Source organism: Protomyctophum bolini (assembly GCF_963924005.1).
Source record: "Protomyctophum bolini genome assembly, contig: SCAFFOLD_610, whole genome shotgun sequence".
In the NCBI taxonomy this organism is placed as follows: domain Eukaryota; kingdom Metazoa; phylum Chordata; class Actinopteri; order Myctophiformes; family Myctophidae; genus Protomyctophum; species Protomyctophum bolini.
Window position 1 is genome coordinate 21,199 of NW_027666166.1, and position 7,066 is coordinate 28,264.

Below are 7,066 nucleotides of genomic sequence, written 5' to 3' on the forward strand. Positions count from 1 at the left end.
TCCCTGCAGAGCCTCATCACCATTGTCACACTCATGAGCACCAACAGAGACCCCAATAATATGAAATATGACATCACAGTCATCGGAATACTCAATATCATATGTGACATCACCATCATGGCACTTTTGACACCGATTGTTTGGAAAATACTTGTGCATGAGATAGTCATGAATTGTTTTCAAAGTGACTACTGGAGGTTCATCATCCAACCAGTAATCCATGTTCAAATTAACAAAGAGTCAGTTAAATGTGCTCGTTGTTACCAATACTGGGTTTCCTCTGTATTGGTGGCCGTGCGCCGCTGAAACACACCCACTTTGTTGGTCGGTGAGGATGATCTCCGACTGGCAAGCGGTTCCGTCCGGCCCTGAAGATCTGCTGCTGTGGCCGTGTGGCGACAGTGCTGCCGATGTCCCCGGTGCACCCCTATAGCTCCGAGTTGCAATCGATCACCACCACCTCACAGCAACTTGTAGAGACGATCGCTCGCAGCTGCTGCCATCTCTGCAGATCCGTCCGGTTCTCACCAAACGCACACACACACACACACACACACGCCCTGTCTGTGTGTACTGTGTGCCCCACTGGATAAACACTGACCACGGCGCTGACGGTGGTCAGCGCAAAATATGTTCCTTGTTCTGTGTCTTTGCGGCTCGGTCCAGTACCGACCCGATCTCGGCTGGCCTGCTGAAGTGATGACGTCCCCAGTGGCACCCCTGTAGCTCCGGGTGGCAATCAATCGCTTGCTTCAGGTAACAGCAGCAGTCAGCAGAACTTGTTTGTAGAGCAGTGGACGATCAGTCCGCTCCACGCCAACACAGTCACGCACGCCTTGTCCGTGCGTGTCCAATGTCCTCAAAACAACCCAGCTCGTTTGACTTGCTTCCTATAAACAAGTGTAGAACTAAGGCAGTTTTCAGACCTAATGTAGCGCCCAAATCCTAAATTTGTGGCACTACTGGTTGCCGACAGTGGGGTTGTAGTTAAGACGTGTGCTCCAGGAAGTGATGTCCAAACATGTGCGTAGAGTTGGTATAATGAGGATTTATTATCTGTTTCTGCAGGCCTAGTCACTACAGCATACATATAAATAAATGCAATAAACGTAAATGATACAAACAGCCTCCTAAACACAGTCTGAAAACTGTTTGCCTCTTGTCAGCAACACCTGCTGCTTGATTGAGATCAGATTAAATACCCTTCCAACCTTCACATTGATCACACACCCCTCAGTGGACATCATTGGCCACAGTTAGGTGACTCAAATGGCGCTTACACTAAGTATTTACAGTTGGAGGTACAGTATTTAAACAGGATTACAGGATGCATGAATCCATCTTATTAATAATCTCTGTCTCCACTGCATGTCTTTGGGACATCAGTTCATATGCAATACATTCATAAATACATATCCTGATATAATAATACATAATTAGACTACATATCCTATCAATAAAAGACTCTTAACTTAAGACTTAACTTATTGAACTATTTCCCAGTTTCCCAGAACATTCTGATAATAATCATATTTGGAACATACATGACATTTCCAAAATAGATATTGATTAATAACAGGTTAATTAATCAACTTAATGATTTACAATCATTTTTTCATAATCATTTAAATGTTTAATTTGTTTATAGGATGATCTGTTGCAGGTCTGGAAGGTCACACAGTAGGCTACATTAAACAATGGACAGTACCCCAGACCAACAGTGGGGGGCAGCAACACGCCAGCTCACTGACAGTTGACACCTTAGGTTGTCACTTAGAATGCAAAGAAAACAAAACGTTTATCTATCTATCTATCTATCTACTGTCTGTTTCATCTCTTTATAAAACACCTTTGAATTGAACAAGGTGTGCCCTCTTGTAAACAAGTGTAATGCTTTATGGAGTATAAAATGTAACTTCACATTTATGTTGAACCCTTTCATGTATAATTACTCTTCAATCAGATGTAACCAATGCTGTTGTGTTTACATTGTGCTAAAGGTAAAAATCAAACATTTAAAAAACACGTTATTTTATACACGTTGAAATCCATGGTACATTATTCATTCTTTTTGAGTTTTTATGTATTCTTTCTTGTTTTTACAGTCAATGTGTGTTATATGGTTTAGGTCAATCTGATCCAACATTTAAATAAACAGTTATACTAAAAGGTACCGTTTAGACTGTGCATGTTTATGATCTATACTATAGATTCTAAATCTTTAAACAAAAAATATTTTAATACGGTGTTCCTGCCGACAGGAACTCAGAAGAGTGTGTGTGCTTCCACCCGGACGAGAGAGAGAGACGGACATAGTTCCTCACCGTACCTGTCTGTCCGGGTGGAAACAGTAAGGGCATGAGATTCACAGAAAGTCTCTAGAAAGTTATTAGAATAAACAGCTTATCCTCCATGGAGAAAACCTTTCTTCATAATCTTTAAACGGTATGAACGAGCCTGTGTCTGTGTGACTAAAGAGAATAACGGACAGATTATCTCGTTGTGAAAACGGGAGGAATTTATTTATTTCATACGGAGTTTGTTTGTTTAGTAAGCTAAGCTAACGCTGAGCTAGCTTCAAGTACACACGTTGCAGGAGGCGTTTCTACCAGAACAAGACGGTATGTTTATGTTTATACTATATAACTAATATACAATAACTAATATATAATATATACAATAAGAATATATACACTAAGAATGTGTGTTTTCTACCAGTAGAAGGTAGTTTTTCCACTGTTTCTTTCCCCTTTTCCCCTCCTTTATGATGAATTCCTGTTCTGTTCTTTGTCTATATAGAAGTGTCTAGTACGTCTCTAAATGTTTGATGAATTGAACAAGGTGGACCCTGTGGTAAACAAGTGTAATGCTTAATTGGGTCGTCCACTCACAGTTAACAGTCTTTGTATTGAGTTGTGCTTGAAATGTACTAGAATTCTGCAAACTGTTTCAATCAATCAACCAACCAATACATTAAGAATGTAACAGTGTGTCATGCTTTGTTTATATATTGTCCTGAAAGAAAATGAGGCATTCCAGTATTATTAGTGAACCTGACAAAAGAAAACAATGTTTTCATTATTAGTAGAAGTAGTAGGCAGCCATCTCTGATCCATTCATTAGAGCTATGGATGAGAGCTAGTAGGCAGCCATCTCTGGTCCAGAGATCTAATGAAGGCACACAGCATATCATTTCCACAACCTAATAACATTGTCTCAAAATGCAATTGGAGGCAAAAGGATCACATTAACAGAGATGTAAATAGGTTTTCAATGTAATGAGTCCCGGGATTCAGGGATGGTCTTTTAGAAATGAGTCCCAGGGACATTTTATGAGTCCCACTTCAACGACATTGAGTTTGCTTTTTATGTGAAAATGATAACAAGCTAAATAAGCCACTGGCTTGAATCAGCCTCGCTGCGATTTGCAACTCTAGATGTTTTTATAATGGGATGAATCTAGAGTTGCAATACCCTCCATTGACTCCCCATTTATCCAAATTGCGTTGTGTGTTGAACTCGCCAACATTGCAGCTGTAGGGCAACCTTGAATGATACTTTTTCAATCGGCAAAGCGTTTGTTTCATAAAAATCCACTGTAGACATGTTATGAGCTACTTTCTGTCAAGACATTCTGTGCAGGTGATTCTTTTTCAAAGTGTTTGAGTTTGGAAGCACTCGTCGAAGTCACTGAATGGCCCTGCGTACCACCTGAATGTCCACATAATGCAGGAGGCAGCAGCACGACCCGTTAATAAAAATGAGTGCCTCCAAACTCCAGCACTTAGAAAAATAATCACATGCACAGGATTTCTTGACAGAAAGTATCTCATAACATTTCTAGGGTGGATTATGAAATAAACGCTTTGCAGATTGAAAGAGGATAAGTTGAGCTTTCCCTACAGCTGCGATATTGGTGAGTTTAACGTCGTTTATTACAAGCAGATCACAAACGCAATTTGGATAAATGGAGGGTATTGCAACTCTAGATTCATCCCATTATAAAAACATAATGGTCAAATTAATACATTTTATGACCAAAATAATTTTTTAAAGAGAGCAAATCTTCTATCAGAGAGAGAATTACATTAAGATTTTCCACACCATATTGAAGACTGCAAAAGATATTGAGGTGAAAAAGGGCCTTACGTTGTATTAACCCATTTTCGGAGGGAACCCCTTTTTGGTGTTTTGACCCATTCTGACCTGAGGTTTCCACTGGACAGTGGACACTGGTCTGATGAACCCATTCTGACCTGAGATCAGATTCTAAAAAATGTCAGTCGTTCTTTGATTTTTTCAAAAATAGCATACCTACAAGCTCGTAGCGCGCCACTCGGTGGCGCGCTATGAGCTTGTAGATCTGCTATTTTTCAATAGCTAAAGCATGACATGATGCCAACACCAAAACGGGTTCCCGTTCAGAATGGGTTAAGCATTATGTTATGCTTTAGCTGTTGAAAAATAGCAGATCTACAAGCTCATGGTGCGGCACTCGGTGTCGCGCTCTGAGCTTGTAGATCTGCTATTTTTTTTTAACTGAAAATGTGGTGCAAATCTTTGAATATATATATATTCTTTCAGAACGTTATTAACTCCAATCTTTGCTTCTGAGAGGTCCCTGGAACTACATATTTTCAGACGGGGGTCGGCGGCCAATTACAGATATGTCCTTGACATTAAAATGTTTGATCACCACTGATATATAAACATGGGTTTTTCAGAATACAGTCAGGATTTAGGAGACATTTGTAGAATCTTTTTTCAGGTCTAAATGGGTTAACTATAATTGCATATTCAGGAAGTGCTCTGTGAAAAGATATGTCGCCCAATTGACAAGTCATTACCTTAGAGTATAATACTCTAAGGTCATTACCACAATCAGTTACTCCTTCCTTAGTCACTGTAAGGGCCGATTCATACTCCTATTTTAGAGCCGAATAGAAGTCGGTTCGGCGCTGTAGAGCCTACAATGTGACGTCATTTGAGGTTCGGGGGGGCGGGTACCGTCCTAAAGTCGGCTCTTCGGTTCTGACAAAACCGTGCCGAAACCGCGGTAAAATAGGAGTATGAATCGGCCCTTAGTGTCTCCCTCAGAGTCTTTATAATTATTCCCGAACTTTGGTATTTTAATTGTTTCTTTCTAGACTCTGTGGAGTCCAGACTGCAGATGATCTGTCCAGACTCATCCAGACCCGTTTCAATGAACCAGATGGACTGTCCAGACTCATCCAGACCCGTTTCAGTGAACCAGGAGGAAACGGAAGAGCAGCCAGTTGACAGTCAAATGATTGTGCTTCAACTGTGTGGAACAAGACACATTTACACGTGATATGGAGGTGTGATTGATTGATTGAAAATGGTAAATTTCACCATTATATTTATATTTTATATTATATATTATATATTATATTTCACAGTATGTAGAATGGATACATTTAATTATATTTCACAGTATGTAGAATGGATACATTTCATTATATTTCACAGTATGTAGAATGGTTACATTTCATTATATTTCACAGTATGTAGATTGGGTACATTTCATTATATTCCACAGTTTGTAGAATGGGTACATTTCATTGTATTTCACAGTATGTAGAATGGATACATTTCATCATATTTCACAGTATGTAGAATGGGTACATTTAATTATATTTCACAGTATGTAGAATGGGTACATTTCATTATATTTCACAGTATGTAGAATGGATACATTTCATCATATTTCACATTATGTAGAATGGGTACATTTAATTATATTTCACAGTATGTAGAATGGGTACATTTCATTATATTTCACAGTATGTAGAATGGGTACATTTCATTATATTTCACAGTATGTAGAATGGGTACATTTCATTGTATTTCACAGTATAGAATGGGTACATTTAATTGTATTTCACAGTATGTAGAATGGGTACATTTCATTATATTACAGACACACTGTCAAACTGCACTGGCAGTGTTTATGTCCTTTGTACAGTAACAAGGTATTCCTGTACTTTTCATTATGTGGACATAAATAAACATTTAAAATGTGTGTGTGTGTGTGTGTGTGTGTGTCTCTCTCTCTCTGTGCGTCCGTGCGTGTATGGGTGTGCGTGCGCTATAGGTATGGATTAGGGATGATCTACAAGCAGGAGAAGTTCAACTTCGCAGAAATTCACTTCAAGAAAGCTCTGAGTATCAACCCTCAGTCGTCAGTGCTTCTGTCATATTGGAGTGGTATGTATGATAATTATAATGACTAGTCCTTATACCTGTTTGAATATATGAACACGCATGCACATTTGTTTTTTAATAATCTGTATAAAAGGTTTCTCCAGATAGGGTAAATGCTGAATATTGGCTGATCAGTGGCCGATTATTGGAGCATCTCTAATTTGAAGTGATCAAACTAGCAATAGAATACAAGTTTAGAAGCACCTTTAACTGAATGGTATCAGTATGAACCAGAGTGGCCTTTGGCAGAGCATGCTTAATTTTCTGCTACCCTGTCCACAATGGATTAATGGGAACATAGTGAGAGCGCTCGGTCGATGCACACAGTTCATGAGTGCCAGGCCCACGGGGGCGCGTGCCCCTGCATGTGTCTGGACATGACGTCTACGTAGGTGCAGTGTGCCACCAAGTGCTTCGACGGCTGCTACTGTGACGTGGGCTCCTATCTGCTCAACAGCAGCTGCGTGTCCCTGGCACAGTGCCCGTGCTACCACCACGGAGAGACGCACCCAGCCGGGGCCACGCTGCCCGCCGACGCGTGCAACAACTGGTCCTGCCGATACGTCTGAGCGCTTGTACCTCACCGACCGTTCAACCGTTTAGGGTCCGTTAAATAATACCATTGCTAGGCCGACACGGAAGAGGAGCGACACAGAAGCCGAGATAAAGGCATTTCTTGAAAGTGCAGTAAAATGGGATTTGTACGGGAGCTGTTTTTTTTGCGACCACGTGATCTCCTGTTCCCATAGTATATGGCTGAGGGTTAAATGGTGACTCATATATGTTAGCGAAGAGTGCCATGTAACGTTACAAAAACAAAAACATGCCAGTGAATGAGTTG